Source organism: Salmo salar, unplaced genomic scaffold (genome assembly GCF_965601325.2).
Source record: "Salmo salar unplaced genomic scaffold, fSalSal1 ptg000293l, whole genome shotgun sequence".
NCBI classification, from domain to species: domain Eukaryota; kingdom Metazoa; phylum Chordata; class Actinopteri; order Salmoniformes; family Salmonidae; genus Salmo; species Salmo salar.
The window spans coordinates 2,497,501-2,515,000 of NW_027675346.1; the positions used below are offsets into that span (position 1 = coordinate 2,497,501).

A 17,500-nucleotide genomic window follows, 5' to 3' on the forward strand; every position below is an offset into this window, starting at 1 on the left:
GACTAAATGCAGCTTCCTGCCTTTTTAATAGGATCAAATTTCCTTGTGTTTTCAATTAGCATCTGCCTTGTATTTATAAGACAAACAAGAATATTGTTGCTGAATGCAGCTTGTGTGTGCTTTGTGCTCCTTTGCCCTGTTCAAATGATGAAAGGAAATAAAGTTTGTATTTTATCCAACTACCTGTGCTAAAAAGTGATGGGAACAGTGTTTGTAATTTCTTCTACTTTTTCAGTGACACAAAGTTCAAGCTGCTTATCTAATTGGTGAAAATGCAATGTCTGTTTATCACACTCACTTTGACTATATATGTTGTAGCAAGAGATCGTTTCTCGCTTACGGCCATACCAGCCTGGGTACGCCCGATCTCGTCTGATCTCGGAAGCTAAGCAGGGTCGGGCCTGGTTAGTACTTGGATGGGAGACCGCCTGGGAATACCAGGTGCTGTAAGCATTTTGTCCACGAGGGTGTGCTCTTGCACTATTTCATCAGCAACACTGCCTTGTATTAAGCATTTAATGATGAATTGACTAAATGTCTGTTTTATCAGATTCACTTTGACTATATATGTTGTAGCAAGAGATTGTTTCTCGCTTACGGCCATACCAGCCTGGGTACGCCCGATCTCGTCTGATCTCGGAAGCTAAGCAGGGTCGGGCCTGGTTAGTACTTGGATGGGAGACCGCCTGGGAATACCAGGTGCTGTAAGCATTTTGTCCACGAGGGTGTGCCCCTGCACTATTTCATCAGCAACACTGCCTTGTAGTAAGCATTTAATGATGAATTGACTAAATGCAGCTTCCTGCCTTTTTAATAGGATCAAATTTCCTTGTGTTTTCAATTAGCATCTGCCTTGTATTTATAAGACAAACAAGAATATTGTTGCTGAATGCAGCTTGTGTGTGCTTTGTGCTCCTTTGCCCTGTTCAAATGATGAAAGGAAATAAAGTTTGTATTTTATCCAACTACCTGTGCTAAAAAGTGATGGGAACAGTGTTTGTAATTTCTTCTACTTTTTCAGTGACACAAAGTTCAAGCTGCTTATCTAATTGGTGAAAATGCAATGTCTGTTTATCACACTCACTTTGACTATATATGTTGTAGCAAGAGATTGTTTCTCGCTTACGGCCATACCAGCCTGGGTACGCCCGATCTCGTCTGATCTCGGAAGCTAAGCAGGGTCGGGCCTGGTTAGTACTTGGATGGGAGACCGCCTGGGAATACCAGGTGCTGTAAGCATTTTGTCCACGAGGGTGTGCCCCTGCACTATTTCATCAGCAACACTGCCTTGTAGTAAGCATTTAATGATGAATTGACTAAATGCAGCTTCCTGCCTTTTTAATAGGATCAAATTTCCTTGTGTTTTCAATTAGCATCTGCCTTGTATTTATAAGACAAACAAGAATATTGTTGCTGAATGCAGCTTGTGTGTGCTTTGTGCTCCTTTGCCCTGTTCAAATGATGAAAGGAAATAAAGTTTGTATTTTATCCAACTACCTGTGCTAAAAAGTGATGGGAACAGTGTTTGTAATTTCTTCTACTTTTTCAGTGACACAAAGTTCAAGCTGCTTATCTAATTGGTGAAAATGCAATGTCTGTTTATCACACTCACTTTGACTATATATGTTTTAGCAAGAGTTCGTTTCTCGCTTACGGCCATACCAGCCTGGGTACGCCCGATCTCGTCTGATCTCGGAAGCTAAGCAGGGTCGGGCCTGGTTAGTACTTGGATGGGAGACCGCCTGGGAATACCAGGTGCTGTAAGCATTTTGTCCACGAGGGTGTGCTCTTGCACTATTTCATCAGCAACACTGCCTTGTATTAAGCATTTAATGATGAATTGACTAAATGTCTGTTTTATCAGATTCACTTTGACTATATATGTTGTAGCAAGAGATTGTTTCTCGCTTACGGCCATACCAGCCTGGGTACGCCCGATCTCGTCTGATCTCGGAAGCTAAGCAGGGTCGGGCCTGGTTAGTACTTGGATGGGAGACCGCCTGGGAATACCAGGTGCTGTAAGCATTTTGTCCACGAGGGTGTGCCCCTGCACTATTTCATCAGCAACACTGCCTTGTAGTAAGCATTTAATGATGAATTGACTAAATGCAGCTTCCTGCCTTTTTAATAGGATCAAATTTCCTTGTGTTTTCAATTAGCATCTGCCTTGTATTTATAAGACAAACAAGAATATTGTTGCTGAATGCAGCTTGTGTGTGCTTTGTGCTCCTTTGCCCTGTTCAAATGATGAAAGGAAATAAAGTTTGTATTTTATCCAACTACCTGTGCTAAAAAGTGATGGGAACAGTGTTTGTAATTTCTTCTACTTTTTCAGTGACACAAAGTTCAAGCTGCTTATCTAATTGGTGAAAATGCAATGTCTGTTTATCACACTCACTTTGACTATATATGTTGTAGCAAGAGATTGTTTCTCGCTTACGGCCATACCAGCCTGGGTACGCCCGATCTCGTCTGATCTCGGAAGCTAAGCAGGGTCGGGCCTGGTTAGTACTTGGATGGGAGACCGCCTGGGAATACCAGGTGCTGTAAGCATTTTGTCCACGAGGGTGTGCCCCTGCACTATTTCATCAGCAACACTGCCTTGTAGTAAGCATTTAATGATGAATTGACTAAATGCAGCTTCCTGCCTTTTTAATAGGATCAAATTTCCTTGTGTTTTCAATTAGCATCTGCCTTGTATTTATAAGACAAACAAGAATATTGTTGCTGAATGCAGCTTGTGTGTGCTTTGTGCTCCTTTGCCCTGTTCAAATGATGAAAGGAAATAAAGTTTGTATTTTATCCAACTACCTGTGCTAAAAAGTGATGGGAACAGTGTTTGTAATTTCTTCTACTTTTTCAGTGACACAAAGTTCAAGCTGCTTATCTAATTGGTGAAAATGCAATGTCTGTTTATCACACTCACTTTGACTATATATGTTGTAGCAAGAGATCGTTTCTCGCTTACGGCCATACCAGCCTGGGTACGCCCGATCTCGTCTGATCTCGGAAGCTAAGCAGGGTCGGGCCTGGTTAGTACTTGGATGGGAGACCGCCTGGGAATACCAGGTGCTGTAAGCATTTTGTCCACGAGGGTGTGCTCTTGCACTATTTCATCAGCAACACTGCCTTGTATTAAGCATTTAATGATGAATTGACTAAATGTCTGTTTTATCAGATTCACTTTGACTATATATGTTGTAGCAAGAGATTGTTTCTCGCTTACGGCCATACCAGCCTGGGTACGCCCGATCTCGTCTGATCTCGGAAGCTAAGCAGGGTCGGGCCTGGTTAGTACTTGGATGGGAGACCGCCTGGGAATACCAGGTGCTGTAAGCATTTTGTCCACGAGGGTGTGCCCCTGCACTATTTCATCAGCAACACTGCCTTGTAGTAAGCATTTAATGATGAATTGACTAAATGCAGCTTCCTGCCTTTTTAATAGGATCAAATTTCCTTGTGTTTTCAATTAGCATCTGCCTTGTATTTATAAGACAAACAAGAATATTGTTGCTGAATGCAGCTTGTGTGTGCTTTGTGCTCCTTTGCCCTGTTCAAATGATGAAAGGAAATAAAGTTTGTATTTTATCCAACTACCTGTGCTAAAAAGTGATGGGAACAGTGTTTGTAATTTCTTCTACTTTTTCAGTGACACAAAGTTCAAGCTGCTTATCTAATTGGTGAAAATGCAATGTCTGTTTATCACACTCACTTTGACTATATATGTTGTAGCAAGAGATTGTTTCTCGCTTACGGCCATACCAGCCTGGGTACGCCCGATCTCGTCTGATCTCGGAAGCTAAGCAGGGTCGGGCCTGGTTAGTACTTGGATGGGAGACCGCCTGGGAATACCAGGTGCTGTAAGCATTTTGTCCACGAGGGTGTGCCCCTGCACTATTTCATCAGCAACACTGCCTTGTAGTAAGCATTTAATGATGAATTGACTAAATGCAGCTTCCTGCCTTTTTAATAGGATCAAATTTCCTTGTGTTTTCAATTAGCATCTGCCTTGTATTTATAAGACAAACAAGAATATTGTTGCTGAATGCAGCTTGTGTGTGCTTTGTGCTCCTTTGCCCTGTTCAAATGATGAAAGGAAATAAAGTTTGTATTTTATCCAACTACCTGTGCTAAAAAGTGATGGGAACAGTGTTTGTAATTTCTTCTACTTTTTCAGTGACACAAAGTTCAAGCTGCTTATCTAATTGGTGAAAATGCAATGTCTGTTTATCACACTCACTTTGACTATATATGTTGTAGCAAGAGATCGTTTCTCGCTTACGGCCATACCAGCCTGGGTACGCCCGATCTCGTCTGATCTCGGAAGCTAAGCAGGGTCGGGCCTGGTTAGTACTTGGATGGGAGACCGCCTGGGAATACCAGGTGCTGTAAGCATTTTGTCCACGAGGGTGTGCTCTTGCACTATTTCATCAGCAACACTGCCTTGTATTAAGCATTTAATGATGAATTGACTAAATGTCTGTTTTATCAGATTCACTTTGACTATATATGTTGTAGCAAGAGATTGTTTCTCGCTTACGGCCATACCAGCCTGGGTACGCCCGATCTCGTCTGATCTCGGAAGCTAAGCAGGGTCGGGCCTGGTTAGTACTTGGATGGGAGACCGCCTGGGAATACCAGGTGCTGTAAGCATTTTGTCCACGAGGGTGTGCCCCTGCACTATTTCATCAGCAACACTGCCTTGTAGTAAGCATTTAATGATGAATTGACTAAATGCAGCTTCCTGCCTTTTTAATAGGATCAAATTTCCTTGTGTTTTCAATTAGCATCTGCCTTGTATTTATAAGACAAACAAGAATATTGTTGCTGAATGCAGCTTGTGTGTGCTTTGTGCTCCTTTGCCCTGTTCAAATGATGAAAGGAAATAAAGTTTGTATTTTATCCAACTACCTGTGCTAAAAAGTGATGGGAACAGTGTTTGTAATTTCTTCTACTTTTTCAGTGACACAAAGTTCAAGCTGCTTATCTAATTGGTGAAAATGCAATGTCTGTTTATCACACTCACTTTGACTATATATGTTTTAGCAAGAGTTCGTTTCTCGCTTACGGCCATACCAGCCTGGGTACGCCCGATCTCGTCTGATCTCGGAAGCTAAGCAGGGTCGGGCCTGGTTAGTACTTGGATGGGAGACCGCCTGGGAATACCAGGTGCTGTAAGCATTTTGTCCACGAGGGTGTGCTCTTGCACTATTTCATCAGCAACACTGCCTTGTATTAAGCATTTAATGATGAATTGACTAAATGTCTGTTTTATCAGATTCACTTTGACTATATATGTTGTAGCAAGAGATTGTTTCTCGCTTACGGCCATACCAGCCTGGGTACGCCCGATCTCGTCTGATCTCGGAAGCTAAGCAGGGTCGGGCCTGGTTAGTACTTGGATGGGAGACCGCCTGGGAATACCAGGTGCTGTAAGCATTTTGTCCACGAGGGTGTGCCCCTGCACTATTTCATCAGCAACACTGCCTTGTAGTAAGCATTTAATGATGAATTGACTAAATGCAGCTTCCTGCCTTTTTAATAGGATCAAATTTCCTTGTGTTTTCAATTAGCATCTGCCTTGTATTTATAAGACAAACAAGAATATTGTTGCTGAATGCAGCTTGTGTGTGCTTTGTGCTCCTTTGCCCTGTTCAAATGATGAAAGGAAATAAAGTTTGTATTTTATCCAACTACCTGTGCTAAAAAGTGATGGGAACAGTGTTTGTAATTTCTTCTACTTTTTCAGTGACACAAAGTTCAAGCTGCTTATCTAATTGGTGAAAATGCAATGTCTGTTTATCACACTCACTTTGACTATATATGTTGTAGCAAGAGTTCGTTTCTCGCTTACGGCCATACCAGCCTGGGTACGCCCGATCTCGTCTGATCTCGGAAGCTAAGCAGGGTCGGGCCTGGTTAGTACTTGGATGGGAGACCGCCTGGGAATACCAGGTGCTGTAAGCATTTTGTCCACGAGGGTGTGCTCTTGCACTATTTCATCAGCAACACTGCCTTGTATTAAGCATTTAATGATGAATTGACTAAATGTCTGTTTTATCAGATTCACTTTGACTATATATGTTGTAGCAAGAGATTGTTTCTCGCTTACGGCCATACCAGCCTGGGTACGCCCGATCTCGTCTGATCTCGGAAGCTAAGCAGGGTCGGGCCTGGTTAGTACTTGGATGGGAGACCGCCTGGGAATACCAGGTGCTGTAAGCATTTTGTCCACGAGGGTGTGCCCCTGCACTATTTCATCAGCAACACTGCCTTGTAGTAAGCATTTAATGATGAATTGACTAAATGCAGCTTCCTGCCTTTTTAATAGGATCAAATTTCCTTGTGTTTTCAATTAGCATCTGCCTTGTATTTATAAGACAAACAAGAATATTGTTGCTGAATGCAGCTTGTGTGTGCTTTGTGCTCCTTTGCCCTGTTCAAATGATGAAAGGAAATAAAGTTTGTATTTTATCCAACTACCTGTGCTAAAAAGTGATGGGAACAGTGTTTGTAATTTCTTCTACTTTTTCAGTGACACAAAGTTCAAGCTGCTTATCTAATTGGTGAAAATGCAATGTCTGTTTATCACACTCACTTTGACTATATATGTTGTAGCAAGAGATTGTTTCTCGCTTACGGCCATACCAGCCTGGGTACGCCCGATCTCGTCTGATCTCGGAAGCTAAGCAGGGTCGGGCCTGGTTAGTACTTGGATGGGAGACCGCCTGGGAATACCAGGTGCTGTAAGCATTTTGTCCACGAGGGTGTGCCCCTGCACTATTTCATCAGCAACACTGCCTTGTAGTAAGCATTTAATGATGAATTGACTAAATGCAGCTTCCTGCCTTTTTAATAGGATCAAATTTCCTTGTGTTTTCAATTAGCATCTGCCTTGTATTTATAAGACAAACAAGAATATTGTTGCTGAATGCAGCTTGTGTGTGCTTTGTGCTCCTTTGCCCTGTTCAAATGATGAAAGGAAATAAAGTTTGTATTTTATCCAACTACCTGTGCTAAAAAGTGATGGGAACAGTGTTTGTAATTTCTTCTACTTTTTCAGTGACACAAAGTTCAAGCTGCTTATCTAATTGGTGAAAATGCAATGTCTGTTTATCACACTCACTTTGACTATATATGTTGTAGCAAGAGTTCGTTTCTCGCTTACGGCCATACCAGCCTGGGTACGCCCGATCTCGTCTGATCTCGGAAGCTAAGCAGGGTCGGGCCTGGTTAGTACTTGGATGGGAGACCGCCTGGGAATACCAGGTGCTGTAAGCATTTTGTCCACGAGGGTGTGCTCTTGCACTATTTCATCAGCAACACTGCCTTGTATTAAGCATTTAATGATGAATTGACTAAATGTCTGTTTTATCAGATTCACTTTGACTATATATGTTGTAGCAAGAGATTGTTTCTCGCTTACGGCCATACCAGCCTGGGTACGCCCGATCTCGTCTGATCTCGGAAGCTAAGCAGGGTCGGGCCTGGTTAGTACTTGGATGGGAGACCGCCTGGGAATACCAGGTGCTGTAAGCATTTTGTCCACGAGGGTGTGCCCCTGCACTATTTCATCAGCAACACTGCCTTGTAGTAAGCATTTAATGATGAATTGACTAAATGCAGCTTCCTGCCTTTTTAATAGGATCAAATTTCCTTGTGTTTTCAATTAGCATCTGCCTTGTATTTATAAGACAAACAAGAATATTGTTGCTGAATGCAGCTTGTGTGTGCTTTGTGCTCCTTTGCCCTGTTCAAATGATGAAAGGAAATAAAGTTTGTATTTTATCCAACTACCTGTGCTAAAAAGTGATGGGAACAGTGTTTGTAATTTCTTCTACTTTTTCAGTGACACAAAGTTCAAGCTGCTTATCTAATTGGTGAAAATGCAATGTCTGTTTATCACACTCACTTTGACTATATATGTTGTAGCAAGAGATTGTTTCTCGCTTACGGCCATACCAGCCTGGGTACGCCCGATCTCGTCTGATCTCGGAAGCTAAGCAGGGTCGGGCCTGGTTAGTACTTGGATGGGAGACCGCCTGGGAATACCAGGTGCTGTAAGCATTTTGTCCACGAGGGTGTGCCCCTGCACTATTTCATCAGCAACACTGCCTTGTAGTAAGCATTTAATGATGAATTGACTAAATGCAGCTTCCTGCCTTTTTAATAGGATCAAATTTCCTTGTGTTTTCAATTAGCATCTGCCTTGTATTTATAAGACAAACAAGAATATTGTTGCTGAATGCAGCTTGTGTGTGCTTTGTGCTCCTTTGCCCTGTTCAAATGATGAAAGGAAATAAAGTTTGTATTTTATCCAACTACCTGTGCTAAAAAGTGATGGGAACAGTGTTTGTAATTTCTTCTACTTTTTCAGTGACACAAAGTTCAAGCTGCTTATCTAATTGGTGAAAATGCAATGTCTGTTTATCACACTCACTTTGACTATATATGTTTTAGCAAGAGTTCGTTTCTCGCTTACGGCCATACCAGCCTGGGTACGCCCGATCTCGTCTGATCTCGGAAGCTAAGCAGGGTCGGGCCTGGTTAGTACTTGGATGGGAGACCGCCTGGGAATACCAGGTGCTGTAAGCATTTTGTCCACGAGGGTGTGCTCTTGCACTATTTCATCAGCAACACTGCCTTGTATTAAGCATTTAATGATGAATTGACTAAATGTCTGTTTTATCAGATTCACTTTGACTATATATGTTGTAGCAAGAGATTGTTTCTCGCTTACGGCCATACCAGCCTGGGTACGCCCGATCTCGTCTGATCTCGGAAGCTAAGCAGGGTCGGGCCTGGTTAGTACTTGGATGGGAGACCGCCTGGGAATACCAGGTGCTGTAAGCATTTTGTCCACGAGGGTGTGCCCCTGCACTATTTCATCAGCAACACTGCCTTGTAGTAAGCATTTAATGATGAATTGACTAAATGCAGCTTCCTGCCTTTTTAATAGGATCAAATTTCCTTGTGTTTTCAATTAGCATCTGCCTTGTATTTATAAGACAAACAAGAATATTGTTGCTGAATGCAGCTTGTGTGTGCTTTGTGCTCCTTTGCCCTGTTCAAATGATGAAAGGAAATAAAGTTTGTATTTTATCCAACTACCTGTGCTAAAAAGTGATGGGAACAGTGTTTGTAATTTCTTCTACTTTTTCAGTGACACAAAGTTCAAGCTGCTTATCTAATTGGTGAAAATGCAATGTCTGTTTATCACACTCACTTTGACTATATATGTTGTAGCAAGAGATTGTTTCTCGCTTACGGCCATACCAGCCTGGGTACGCCCGATCTCGTCTGATCTCGGAAGCTAAGCAGGGTCGGGCCTGGTTAGTACTTGGATGGGAGACCGCCTGGGAATACCAGGTGCTGTAAGCATTTTGTCCACGAGGGTGTGCCCCTGCACTATTTCATCAGCAACACTGCCTTGTAGTAAGCATTTAATGATGAATTGACTAAATGCAGCTTCCTGCCTTTTTAATAGGATCAAATTTCCTTGTGTTTTCAATTAGCATCTGCCTTGTATTTATAAGACAAACAAGAATATTGTTGCTGAATGCAGCTTGTGTGTGCTTTGTGCTCCTTTGCCCTGTTCAAATGATGAAAGGAAATAAAGTTTGTATTTTATCCAACTACCTGTGCTAAAAAGTGATGGGAACAGTGTTTGTAATTTCTTCTACTTTTTCAGTGACACAAAGTTCAAGCTGCTTATCTAATTGGTGAAAATGCAATGTCTGTTTATCACACTCACTTTGACTATATATGTTGTAGCAAGAGTTCGTTTCTCGCTTACGGCCATACCAGCCTGGGTACGCCCGATCTCGTCTGATCTCGGAAGCTAAGCAGGGTCGGGCCTGGTTAGTACTTGGATGGGAGACCGCCTGGGAATACCAGGTGCTGTAAGCATTTTGTCCACGAGGGTGTGCTCTTGCACTATTTCATCAGCAACACTGCCTTGTATTAAGCATTTAATGATGAATTGACTAAATGTCTGTTTTATCAGATTCACTTTGACTATATATGTTGTAGCAAGAGATTGTTTCTCGCTTACGGCCATACCAGCCTGGGTACGCCCGATCTCGTCTGATCTCGGAAGCTAAGCAGGGTCGGGCCTGGTTAGTACTTGGATGGGAGACCGCCTGGGAATACCAGGTGCTGTAAGCATTTTGTCCACGAGGGTGTGCCCCTGCACTATTTCATCAGCAACACTGCCTTGTAGTAAGCATTTAATGATGAATTGACTAAATGCAGCTTCCTGCCTTTTTAATAGGATCAAATTTCCTTGTGTTTTCAATTAGCATCTGCCTTGTATTTATAAGACAAACAAGAATATTGTTGCTGAATGCAGCTTGTGTGTGCTTTGTGCTCCTTTGCCCTGTTCAAATGATGAAAGGAAATAAAGTTTGTATTTTATCCAACTACCTGTGCTAAAAAGTGATGGGAACAGTGTTTGTAATTTCTTCTACTTTTTCAGTGACACAAAGTTCAAGCTGCTTATCTAATTGGTGAAAATGCAATGTCTGTTTATCACACTCACTTTGACTATATATGTTGTAGCAAGAGATTGTTTCTCGCTTACGGCCATACCAGCCTGGGTACGCCCGATCTCGTCTGATCTCGGAAGCTAAGCAGGGTCGGGCCTGGTTAGTACTTGGATGGGAGACCGCCTGGGAATACCAGGTGCTGTAAGCATTTTGTCCACGAGGGTGTGCTCTTGCACTATTTCATCAGCAACACTGCCTTGTATTAAGCATTTAATGATGAATTGACTAAATGTCTGTTTTATCAGATTCACTTTGACTATATATGTTGTAGCAAGAGTTCGTTTCTCGCTTACGGCCATACCAGCCTGGGTACGCCCGATCTCGTCTGATCTCGGAAGCTAAGCAGGGTCGGGCCTGGTTAGTACTTGGATGGGAGACCGCCTGGGAATACCAGGTGCTGTAAGCATTTTGTCCACGAGGGTGTGCTCTTGCACTATTTCATCAGCAACACTGCCTTGTATTAAGCATTTAATGATGAATTGACTAAATGTCTGTTTTATCAGATTCACTTTGACTATATATGTTGTAGCAAGAGATTGTTTCTCGCTTACGGCCATACCAGCCTGGGTACGCCCGATCTCGTCTGATCTCGGAAGCTAAGCAGGGTCGGGCCTGGTTAGTACTTGGATGGGAGACCGCCTGGGAATACCAGGTGCTGTAAGCATTTTGTCCACGAGGGTGTGCCCCTGCACTATTTCATCAGCAACACTGCCTTGTAGTAAGCATTTAATGATGAATTGACTAAATGCAGCTTCCTGCCTTTTTAATAGGATCAAATTTCCTTGTGTTTTCAATTAGCATCTGCCTTGTATTTATAAGACAAACAAGAATATTGTTGCTGAATGCAGCTTGTGTGTGCTTTGTGCTCCTTTGCCCTGTTCAAATGATGAAAGGAAATAAAGTTTGTATTTTATCCAACTACCTGTGCTAAAAAGTGATGGGAACAGTGTTTGTAATTTCTTCTACTTTTTCAGTGACACAAAGTTCAAGCTGCTTATCTAATTGGTGAAAATGCAATGTCTGTTTATCACACTCACTTTGACTATATATGTTGTAGCAAGAGTTCGTTTCTCGCTTACGGCCATACCAGCCTGGGTACGCCCGATCTCGTCTGATCTCGGAAGCTAAGCAGGGTCGGGCCTGGTTAGTACTTGGATGGGAGACCGCCTGGGAATACCAGGTGCTGTAAGCATTTTGTCCACGAGGGTGTGCTCTTGCACTATTTCATCAGCAACACTGCCTTGTATTAAGCATTTAATGATGAATTGACTAAATGTCTGTTTTATCAGATTCACTTTGACTATATATGTTGTAGCAAGAGATTGTTTCTCGCTTACGGCCATACCAGCCTGGGTACGCCCGATCTCGTCTGATCTCGGAAGCTAAGCAGGGTCGGGCCTGGTTAGTACTTGGATGGGAGACCGCCTGGGAATACCAGGTGCTGTAAGCATTTTGTCCACGAGGGTGTGCCCCTGCACTATTTCATCAGCAACACTGCCTTGTAGTAAGCATTTAATGATGAATTGACTAAATGCAGCTTCCTGCCTTTTTAATAGGATCAAATTTCCTTGTGTTTTCAATTAGCATCTGCCTTGTATTTATAAGACAAACAAGAATATTGTTGCTGAATGCAGCTTGTGTGTGCTTTGTGCTCCTTTGCCCTGTTCAAATGATGAAAGGAAATAAAGTTTGTATTTTATCCAACTACCTGTGCTAAAAAGTGATGGGAACAGTGTTTGTAATTTCTTCTACTTTTTCAGTGACACAAAGTTCAAGCTGCTTATCTAATTGGTGAAAATGCAATGTCTGTTTATCACACTCACTTTGACTATATATGTTGTAGCAAGAGTTCGTTTCTCGCTTACGGCCATACCAGCCTGGGTACGCCCGATCTCGTCTGATCTCGGAAGCTAAGCAGGGTCGGGCCTGGTTAGTACTTGGATGGGAGACCGCCTGGGAATACCAGGTGCTGTAAGCATTTTGTCCACGAGGGTGTGCCCCTGCACTATTTCATCAGCAACACTGCCTTGTAGTAAGCATTTAATGATGAATTGACTAAATGCAGCTTCCTGCCTTTTTAATAGGATCAAATTTCCTTGTGTTTTCAATTAGCATCTGCCTTGTATTTATAAGACAAACAAGAATATTGTTGCTGAATGCAGCTTGTGTGTGCTTTGTGCTCCTTTGCCCTGTTCAAATGATGAAAGGAAATAAAGTTTGTATTTTATCCAACTACCTGTGCTAAAAAGTGATGGGAACAGTGTTTGTAATTTCTTCTACTTTTTCAGTGACACAAAGTTCAAGCTGCTTATCTAATTGGTGAAAATGCAATGTCTGTTTATCACACTCACTTTGACTATATATGTTGTAGCAAGAGTTCGTTTCTCGCTTACGGCCATACCAGCCTGGGTATGCCCGATCTCGTCTGATCTCGGAAGCTAAGCAGGGTCGGGCCTGGTTAGTACTTGGATGGGAGACCGCCTGGGAATACCAGGTGCTGTAAGCATTTTGTCCACGAGGGTGTGCTCTTGCACTATTTCATCAGCAACACTGCCTTGTATTAAGCATTTAATGATGAATTGACTAAATGTCTGTTTTATCAGATTCACTTTGACTATATATGTTGTAGCAAGAGATTGTTTCTCGCTTACGGCCATACCAGCCTGGGTACGCCCGATCTCGTCTGATCTCGGAAGCTAAGCAGGGTCGGGCCTGGTTAGTACTTGGATGGGAGACCGCCTGGGAATACCAGGTGCTGTAAGCATTTTGTCCACGAGGGTGTGCCCCTGCACTATTTCATCAGCAACACTGCCTTGTAGTAAGCATTTAATGATGAATTGACTAAATGCAGCTTCCTGCCTTTTTAATAGGATCAAATTTCCTTGTGTTTTCAATTAGCATCTGCCTTGTATTTATAAGACAAACAAGAATATTGTTGCTGAATGCAGCTTGTGTGTGCTTTGTGCTCCTTTGCCCTGTTCAAATGATGAAAGGAAATAAAGTTTGTATTTTATCCAACTACCTGTGCTAAAAAGTGATGGGAACAGTGTTTGTAATTTCTTCTACTTTTTCAGTGACACAAAGTTCAAGCTGCTTATCTAATTGGTGAAAATGCAATGTCTGTTTATCACACTCACTTTGACTATATATGTTGTAGCAAGAGTTCGTTTCTCGCTTACGGCCATACCAGCCTGGGTACGCCCGATCTCGTCTGATCTCGGAAGCTAAGCAGGGTCGGGCCTGGTTAGTACTTGGATGGGAGACCGCCTGGGAATACCAGGTGCTGTAAGCATTTTGTCCACGAGGGTGTGCTCTTGCACTATTTCATCAGCAACACTGCCTTGTATTAAGCATTTAATGATGAATTGACTAAATGTCTGTTTTATCAGATTCACTTTGACTATATATGTTGTAGCAAGAGATTGTTTCTTGCTTACGGCCATACCAGCCTGGGTACGCCCGATCTCGTCTGATCTCGGAAGCTAAGCAGGGTCGGGCCTGGTTAGTACTTGGATGGGAGACCGCCTGGGAATACCAGGTGCTGTAAGCATTTTGTCCACGAGGGTGTGCCCCTGCACTATTTCATCAGCAACACTGCCTTGTAGTAAGCATTTAATGATGAATTGACTAAATGCAGCTTCCTGCCTTTTTAATAGGATCAAATTTCCTTGTGTTTTCAATTAGCATCTGCCTTGTATTTATAAGACAAACAAGAATATTGTTGCTGAATGCAGCTTGTGTGTGCTTTGTGCTCCTTTGCCCTGTTCAAATGATGAAAGGAAATAAAGTTTGTATTTTATCCAACTACCTGTGCTAAAAAGTGATGGGAACAGTGTTTGTAATTTCTTCTACTTTTTCAGTGACACAAAGTTCAAGCTGCTTATCTAATTGGTGAAAATGCAATGTCTGTTTATCACACTCACTTTGACTATATATGTTGTAGCAAGAGTTCGTTTCTCGCTTACGGCCATACCAGCCTGGGTACGCCCGATCTCGTCTGATCTCGGAAGCTAAGCAGGGTCGGGCCTGGTTAGTACTTGGATGGGAGACCGCCTGGGAATACCAGGTGCTGTAAGCATTTTGTCCACGAGGGTGTGCTCTTGCACTATTTCATCAGCAACACTGCCTTGTATTAAGCATTTAATGATGAATTGACTAAATGTCTGTTTTATCAGATTCACTTTGACTATATATGTTGTAGCAAGAGATTGTTTCTCGCTTACGGCCATACCAGCCTGGGTACGCCCGATCTCGTCTGATCTCGGAAGCTAAGCAGGGTCCGGCCTGGTTAGTACTTGGATGGGAGACCGCCTGGGAATACCAGGTGCTGTAAGCATTTTGTCCACGAGGGTGTGCCCCTGCACTATTTCATCAGCAACACTGCCTTGTAGTAAGCATTTAATGATGAATTGACTAAATGCAGCTTCCTGCCTTTTTAATAGGATCAAATTTCCTTGTGTTTTCAATTAGCATCTGCCTTGTATTTATAAGACAAACAAGAATATTGTTGCTGAATGCAGCTTGTGTGTGCTTTGTGCTCCTTTGCCCTGTTCAAATGATGAAAGGAAATAAAGTTTGTATTTTATCCAACTACCTGTGCTAAAAAGTGATGGGAACAGTGTTTGTAATTTCTTCTACTTTTTCAGTGACACAAAGTTCAAGCTGCTTATCTAATTGGTGAAAATGCAATGTCTGTTTATCATACTCACTTTGACTATATATGTTGTAGCAAGAGATTATTTCTTGCTTACGGCCATACCAGCCTGGGTACGCCCGATCTCGTCTGATCTCGGAAGCTAAGCAGGGTCGGGCCTGGTTAGTACTTGGATGGGAGACCGCCTGGGAATACCAGGTGCTGTAAGCATTTTGTCCACGAGGGTGTGCTCTTGCACTATTTCATCAGCAACACTGCCTTGTATTAAGCATTTAATGATGAATTGACTAAATGTCTGTTTTATCAGACTCACTTTGACTATATATGTTGTAGCAAGAGATTGTTTCTCGCTTACGGCCATACCAGCCTGGGTACGCCCGATCTCGTCTGATCTTGGAAGCTAAGCAGGGTCGGGCCTGGTTAGTACTTGGATGGGAGACCGCCTGGGAATACCAGGTGCTGTAAGCATTTTGTCCACGAGGGTGTGCCCCTGCACTATTTCATCAGCAACACTGCCTTGTAGTAAGCATTTAATGATGAATTGACTAAATGCAGCTTCCTGCCTTTTTAATAGGATCAAATTTCCTTGTGTTTTCAATTAGCATCTGCCTTGTATTTATAAGACAAACAAGAATATTGTTGCTGAATGCAGCTTGTGTGTGCTTTGTGCTCCTTTGCCCTGTTCAAATGATGAAAGGAAATAAAGTTTGTATTTTATCCAACTACCTGTGCTAAAAAGTGATGGGAACAGTGTTTGTAATTTCTTCTACTTTTTCAGTGACAGAAAGTTCAAGCTGCTTATCTAATTGGTGAAAATGCAATGTCTGTTTATCACACTCACTTTGACTATATATGTTGTAGCAAGAGATTGTTTCTCGCTTACGGCCATACCAGCCTGGGTACGCCCGATCTCGTCTGATCTCGGAAGCTAAGCAGGGTCGGGCCTGGTTAGTACTTGGATGGGAGACCGCCTGGGAATACCAGGTGCTGTAAGCATTTTGTCCACGAGGGTGTGCTCTTGCACTATTTCATCAGCAACACTGCCTTGTATTAAGCATTTAATGATGAATTGACTAAATGTCTGTTTTATCAGATTCACTTTGACTATATATGTTGTAGCAAGAGATTGTTTCTCGCTTACGGCCATACCAGCCTGGGTACGCCCGATCTCGTCTGATCTCGGAAGCTAAGCAGGGTCGGGCCTGGTTAGTACTTGGATGGGAGACCGCCTGGGAATACCAGGTGCTGTAAGCATTTTGTCCACGAGGGTGTGCCCCTGCACTATTTCATCAGCAACACTGCCTTGTAGTAAGCATTTAATGATGAATTGACTAAATGCAGCTTCCTGCCTTTTTAATAGGATCAAATTTCCTTGTGTTTTCAATTAGCATCTGCCTTGTATTTATAAGACAAACAAGAATATTGTTGCTGAATGCAGCTTGTGTGTGCTTTGTGCTCCTTTGCCCTGTTCAAATGATGAAAGGAAATAAAGTTTGTATTTTATCCAACTACCTGTGCTAAAAAGTGATGGGAACAGTGTTTGTAATTTCTTCTACTTTTTCAGTGACACAAAGTTCAAGCTGCTTATCTAATTGGTGAAAATGCAATGTCTGTTTATCACACTCACTTTGACTATATATGTTGTAGCAAGAGTTCGTTTCTCGCTTACGGCCATACCAGCCTGGGTATGCCCGATCTCGTCTGATCTCGGAAGCTAAGCAGGGTCGGGCCTGGTTAGTACTTGGATGGGAGACCGCCTGGGAATACCAGGTGCTGTAAGCATTTTGTCCACGAGGGTGTGCTCTTGCACTATTTCATCAGCAACACTGCCTTGTATTAAGCATTTAATGATGAATTGACTAAATGTCTGTTTTATCAGATTCACTTTGACTATATATGTTGTAGCAAGAGATTGTTTCTCGCTTACGGCCATACCAGCCTGGGTACGCCCGATCTCGTCTGATCTCGGAAGCTAAGCAGGATCGGGCCTGGTTAGTACTTGGATGGGAGACCGCCTGGGAATACCAGGTGCTGTAAGCATTTTGTCCACGAGGGTGTGCCCCTGCACTATTTCATCAGCAACACTGCCTTGTAGTAAGCATTTAATGATGAATTGACTAAATGCAGCTTCCTGCCTTTTTAATAGGATCAAATTTCCTTGTGTTTTCAATTAGCATCTGCCTTGTATTTATAAGACAAACAAGAATATTGTTGCTGAATGCAGCTTGTGTGTGCTTTGTGCTCCTTTGCCCTGTTCAAATGATGAAAGGAAATAAAGTTTGTATTTTATCCAACTACC

The 17,500-nt window shown here is 42.5% G+C and overlaps 42 non-coding genes across 42 annotated transcripts; all 42 read left to right on the forward strand.

Moving 5' to 3' along the window:
• Positions 1–334: 334 nt before the first annotated feature.
• Positions 335–453, forward strand: LOC145873694 (5S ribosomal RNA). The gene has a single exon (XR_014389329.1). It is a non-coding gene; the product is annotated as a 5S ribosomal RNA (ribosomal RNA).
• Positions 454–592: 139 nt separating this feature from the next.
• LOC145873695 (5S ribosomal RNA) lies at positions 593–711 on the forward strand. The gene has a single exon (XR_014389330.1). It is a non-coding gene; the product is annotated as a 5S ribosomal RNA (ribosomal RNA).
• Positions 712–1,120: 409 nt separating this feature from the next.
• On the forward strand, positions 1,121–1,239 carry LOC145873696 (5S ribosomal RNA). The gene has a single exon (XR_014389331.1). It is a non-coding gene; the product is annotated as a 5S ribosomal RNA (ribosomal RNA).
• A 409-nt stretch (positions 1,240–1,648) lies between these two features.
• On the forward strand, positions 1,649–1,767 carry LOC145873697 (5S ribosomal RNA). Its single transcript, XR_014389332.1, has one exon. It is a non-coding gene; the product is annotated as a 5S ribosomal RNA (ribosomal RNA).
• A 139-nt stretch (positions 1,768–1,906) lies between these two features.
• LOC145873698 (5S ribosomal RNA) lies at positions 1,907–2,025 on the forward strand. Its single transcript, XR_014389333.1, has one exon. It is a non-coding gene; the product is annotated as a 5S ribosomal RNA (ribosomal RNA).
• A 409-nt stretch (positions 2,026–2,434) lies between these two features.
• LOC145873699 (5S ribosomal RNA) lies at positions 2,435–2,553 on the forward strand. The gene has a single exon (XR_014389334.1). It is a non-coding gene; the product is annotated as a 5S ribosomal RNA (ribosomal RNA).
• Positions 2,554–2,962: 409 nt separating this feature from the next.
• On the forward strand, positions 2,963–3,081 carry LOC145873700 (5S ribosomal RNA). Its single transcript, XR_014389335.1, has one exon. It is a non-coding gene; the product is annotated as a 5S ribosomal RNA (ribosomal RNA).
• Positions 3,082–3,220: 139 nt separating this feature from the next.
• Positions 3,221–3,339, forward strand: LOC145873702 (5S ribosomal RNA). The gene has a single exon (XR_014389337.1). It is a non-coding gene; the product is annotated as a 5S ribosomal RNA (ribosomal RNA).
• Positions 3,340–3,748: 409 nt separating this feature from the next.
• LOC145873703 (5S ribosomal RNA) lies at positions 3,749–3,867 on the forward strand. Its single transcript, XR_014389338.1, has one exon. It is a non-coding gene; the product is annotated as a 5S ribosomal RNA (ribosomal RNA).
• A 409-nt stretch (positions 3,868–4,276) lies between these two features.
• LOC145873704 (5S ribosomal RNA) lies at positions 4,277–4,395 on the forward strand. Its single transcript, XR_014389339.1, has one exon. It is a non-coding gene; the product is annotated as a 5S ribosomal RNA (ribosomal RNA).
• Positions 4,396–4,534: 139 nt separating this feature from the next.
• Positions 4,535–4,653, forward strand: LOC145873705 (5S ribosomal RNA). The gene has a single exon (XR_014389340.1). It is a non-coding gene; the product is annotated as a 5S ribosomal RNA (ribosomal RNA).
• A 409-nt stretch (positions 4,654–5,062) lies between these two features.
• LOC145873706 (5S ribosomal RNA) lies at positions 5,063–5,181 on the forward strand. The gene has a single exon (XR_014389341.1). It is a non-coding gene; the product is annotated as a 5S ribosomal RNA (ribosomal RNA).
• Positions 5,182–5,320: 139 nt separating this feature from the next.
• On the forward strand, positions 5,321–5,439 carry LOC145873708 (5S ribosomal RNA). Its single transcript, XR_014389343.1, has one exon. It is a non-coding gene; the product is annotated as a 5S ribosomal RNA (ribosomal RNA).
• A 409-nt stretch (positions 5,440–5,848) lies between these two features.
• Positions 5,849–5,967, forward strand: LOC145873709 (5S ribosomal RNA). The gene has a single exon (XR_014389344.1). It is a non-coding gene; the product is annotated as a 5S ribosomal RNA (ribosomal RNA).
• Positions 5,968–6,106: 139 nt separating this feature from the next.
• On the forward strand, positions 6,107–6,225 carry LOC145873710 (5S ribosomal RNA). Its single transcript, XR_014389345.1, has one exon. It is a non-coding gene; the product is annotated as a 5S ribosomal RNA (ribosomal RNA).
• Positions 6,226–6,634: 409 nt separating this feature from the next.
• On the forward strand, positions 6,635–6,753 carry LOC145873711 (5S ribosomal RNA). The gene has a single exon (XR_014389346.1). It is a non-coding gene; the product is annotated as a 5S ribosomal RNA (ribosomal RNA).
• A 409-nt stretch (positions 6,754–7,162) lies between these two features.
• Positions 7,163–7,281, forward strand: LOC145873712 (5S ribosomal RNA). Its single transcript, XR_014389347.1, has one exon. It is a non-coding gene; the product is annotated as a 5S ribosomal RNA (ribosomal RNA).
• Positions 7,282–7,420: 139 nt separating this feature from the next.
• LOC145873714 (5S ribosomal RNA) lies at positions 7,421–7,539 on the forward strand. Its single transcript, XR_014389349.1, has one exon. It is a non-coding gene; the product is annotated as a 5S ribosomal RNA (ribosomal RNA).
• A 409-nt stretch (positions 7,540–7,948) lies between these two features.
• LOC145873715 (5S ribosomal RNA) lies at positions 7,949–8,067 on the forward strand. Its single transcript, XR_014389350.1, has one exon. It is a non-coding gene; the product is annotated as a 5S ribosomal RNA (ribosomal RNA).
• Positions 8,068–8,476: 409 nt separating this feature from the next.
• Positions 8,477–8,595, forward strand: LOC145873716 (5S ribosomal RNA). Its single transcript, XR_014389351.1, has one exon. It is a non-coding gene; the product is annotated as a 5S ribosomal RNA (ribosomal RNA).
• Positions 8,596–8,734: 139 nt separating this feature from the next.
• Positions 8,735–8,853, forward strand: LOC145873717 (5S ribosomal RNA). Its single transcript, XR_014389352.1, has one exon. It is a non-coding gene; the product is annotated as a 5S ribosomal RNA (ribosomal RNA).
• A 409-nt stretch (positions 8,854–9,262) lies between these two features.
• On the forward strand, positions 9,263–9,381 carry LOC145873718 (5S ribosomal RNA). Its single transcript, XR_014389353.1, has one exon. It is a non-coding gene; the product is annotated as a 5S ribosomal RNA (ribosomal RNA).
• A 409-nt stretch (positions 9,382–9,790) lies between these two features.
• Positions 9,791–9,909, forward strand: LOC145873719 (5S ribosomal RNA). The gene has a single exon (XR_014389354.1). It is a non-coding gene; the product is annotated as a 5S ribosomal RNA (ribosomal RNA).
• Positions 9,910–10,048: 139 nt separating this feature from the next.
• On the forward strand, positions 10,049–10,167 carry LOC145873720 (5S ribosomal RNA). The gene has a single exon (XR_014389355.1). It is a non-coding gene; the product is annotated as a 5S ribosomal RNA (ribosomal RNA).
• Positions 10,168–10,576: 409 nt separating this feature from the next.
• Positions 10,577–10,695, forward strand: LOC145873721 (5S ribosomal RNA). Its single transcript, XR_014389356.1, has one exon. It is a non-coding gene; the product is annotated as a 5S ribosomal RNA (ribosomal RNA).
• A 139-nt stretch (positions 10,696–10,834) lies between these two features.
• On the forward strand, positions 10,835–10,953 carry LOC145873722 (5S ribosomal RNA). Its single transcript, XR_014389357.1, has one exon. It is a non-coding gene; the product is annotated as a 5S ribosomal RNA (ribosomal RNA).
• Positions 10,954–11,092: 139 nt separating this feature from the next.
• Positions 11,093–11,211, forward strand: LOC145873723 (5S ribosomal RNA). The gene has a single exon (XR_014389358.1). It is a non-coding gene; the product is annotated as a 5S ribosomal RNA (ribosomal RNA).
• A 409-nt stretch (positions 11,212–11,620) lies between these two features.
• Positions 11,621–11,739, forward strand: LOC145873725 (5S ribosomal RNA). Its single transcript, XR_014389360.1, has one exon. It is a non-coding gene; the product is annotated as a 5S ribosomal RNA (ribosomal RNA).
• A 139-nt stretch (positions 11,740–11,878) lies between these two features.
• On the forward strand, positions 11,879–11,997 carry LOC145873726 (5S ribosomal RNA). The gene has a single exon (XR_014389361.1). It is a non-coding gene; the product is annotated as a 5S ribosomal RNA (ribosomal RNA).
• Positions 11,998–12,406: 409 nt separating this feature from the next.
• LOC145873727 (5S ribosomal RNA) lies at positions 12,407–12,525 on the forward strand. The gene has a single exon (XR_014389362.1). It is a non-coding gene; the product is annotated as a 5S ribosomal RNA (ribosomal RNA).
• Positions 12,526–12,934: 409 nt separating this feature from the next.
• On the forward strand, positions 12,935–13,053 carry LOC145875346 (5S ribosomal RNA). Its single transcript, XR_014390982.1, has one exon. It is a non-coding gene; the product is annotated as a 5S ribosomal RNA (ribosomal RNA).
• Positions 13,054–13,192: 139 nt separating this feature from the next.
• On the forward strand, positions 13,193–13,311 carry LOC145873728 (5S ribosomal RNA). Its single transcript, XR_014389363.1, has one exon. It is a non-coding gene; the product is annotated as a 5S ribosomal RNA (ribosomal RNA).
• Positions 13,312–13,720: 409 nt separating this feature from the next.
• LOC145873729 (5S ribosomal RNA) lies at positions 13,721–13,839 on the forward strand. Its single transcript, XR_014389364.1, has one exon. It is a non-coding gene; the product is annotated as a 5S ribosomal RNA (ribosomal RNA).
• A 139-nt stretch (positions 13,840–13,978) lies between these two features.
• LOC145873730 (5S ribosomal RNA) lies at positions 13,979–14,097 on the forward strand. Its single transcript, XR_014389365.1, has one exon. It is a non-coding gene; the product is annotated as a 5S ribosomal RNA (ribosomal RNA).
• Positions 14,098–14,506: 409 nt separating this feature from the next.
• LOC145873731 (5S ribosomal RNA) lies at positions 14,507–14,625 on the forward strand. The gene has a single exon (XR_014389366.1). It is a non-coding gene; the product is annotated as a 5S ribosomal RNA (ribosomal RNA).
• A 139-nt stretch (positions 14,626–14,764) lies between these two features.
• Positions 14,765–14,883, forward strand: LOC145869409 (5S ribosomal RNA). The gene has a single exon (XR_014385405.1). It is a non-coding gene; the product is annotated as a 5S ribosomal RNA (ribosomal RNA).
• Positions 14,884–15,292: 409 nt separating this feature from the next.
• Positions 15,293–15,411, forward strand: LOC145873732 (5S ribosomal RNA). The gene has a single exon (XR_014389367.1). It is a non-coding gene; the product is annotated as a 5S ribosomal RNA (ribosomal RNA).
• A 139-nt stretch (positions 15,412–15,550) lies between these two features.
• LOC145867836 (5S ribosomal RNA) lies at positions 15,551–15,669 on the forward strand. Its single transcript, XR_014383829.1, has one exon. It is a non-coding gene; the product is annotated as a 5S ribosomal RNA (ribosomal RNA).
• Positions 15,670–16,078: 409 nt separating this feature from the next.
• Positions 16,079–16,197, forward strand: LOC145873733 (5S ribosomal RNA). Its single transcript, XR_014389368.1, has one exon. It is a non-coding gene; the product is annotated as a 5S ribosomal RNA (ribosomal RNA).
• A 139-nt stretch (positions 16,198–16,336) lies between these two features.
• On the forward strand, positions 16,337–16,455 carry LOC145873734 (5S ribosomal RNA). Its single transcript, XR_014389369.1, has one exon. It is a non-coding gene; the product is annotated as a 5S ribosomal RNA (ribosomal RNA).
• A 409-nt stretch (positions 16,456–16,864) lies between these two features.
• LOC145875347 (5S ribosomal RNA) lies at positions 16,865–16,983 on the forward strand. Its single transcript, XR_014390983.1, has one exon. It is a non-coding gene; the product is annotated as a 5S ribosomal RNA (ribosomal RNA).
• Positions 16,984–17,122: 139 nt separating this feature from the next.
• On the forward strand, positions 17,123–17,241 carry LOC145872442 (5S ribosomal RNA). The gene has a single exon (XR_014388074.1). It is a non-coding gene; the product is annotated as a 5S ribosomal RNA (ribosomal RNA).
• The last annotated feature ends 259 nt before the right edge of the window (positions 17,242–17,500 follow it).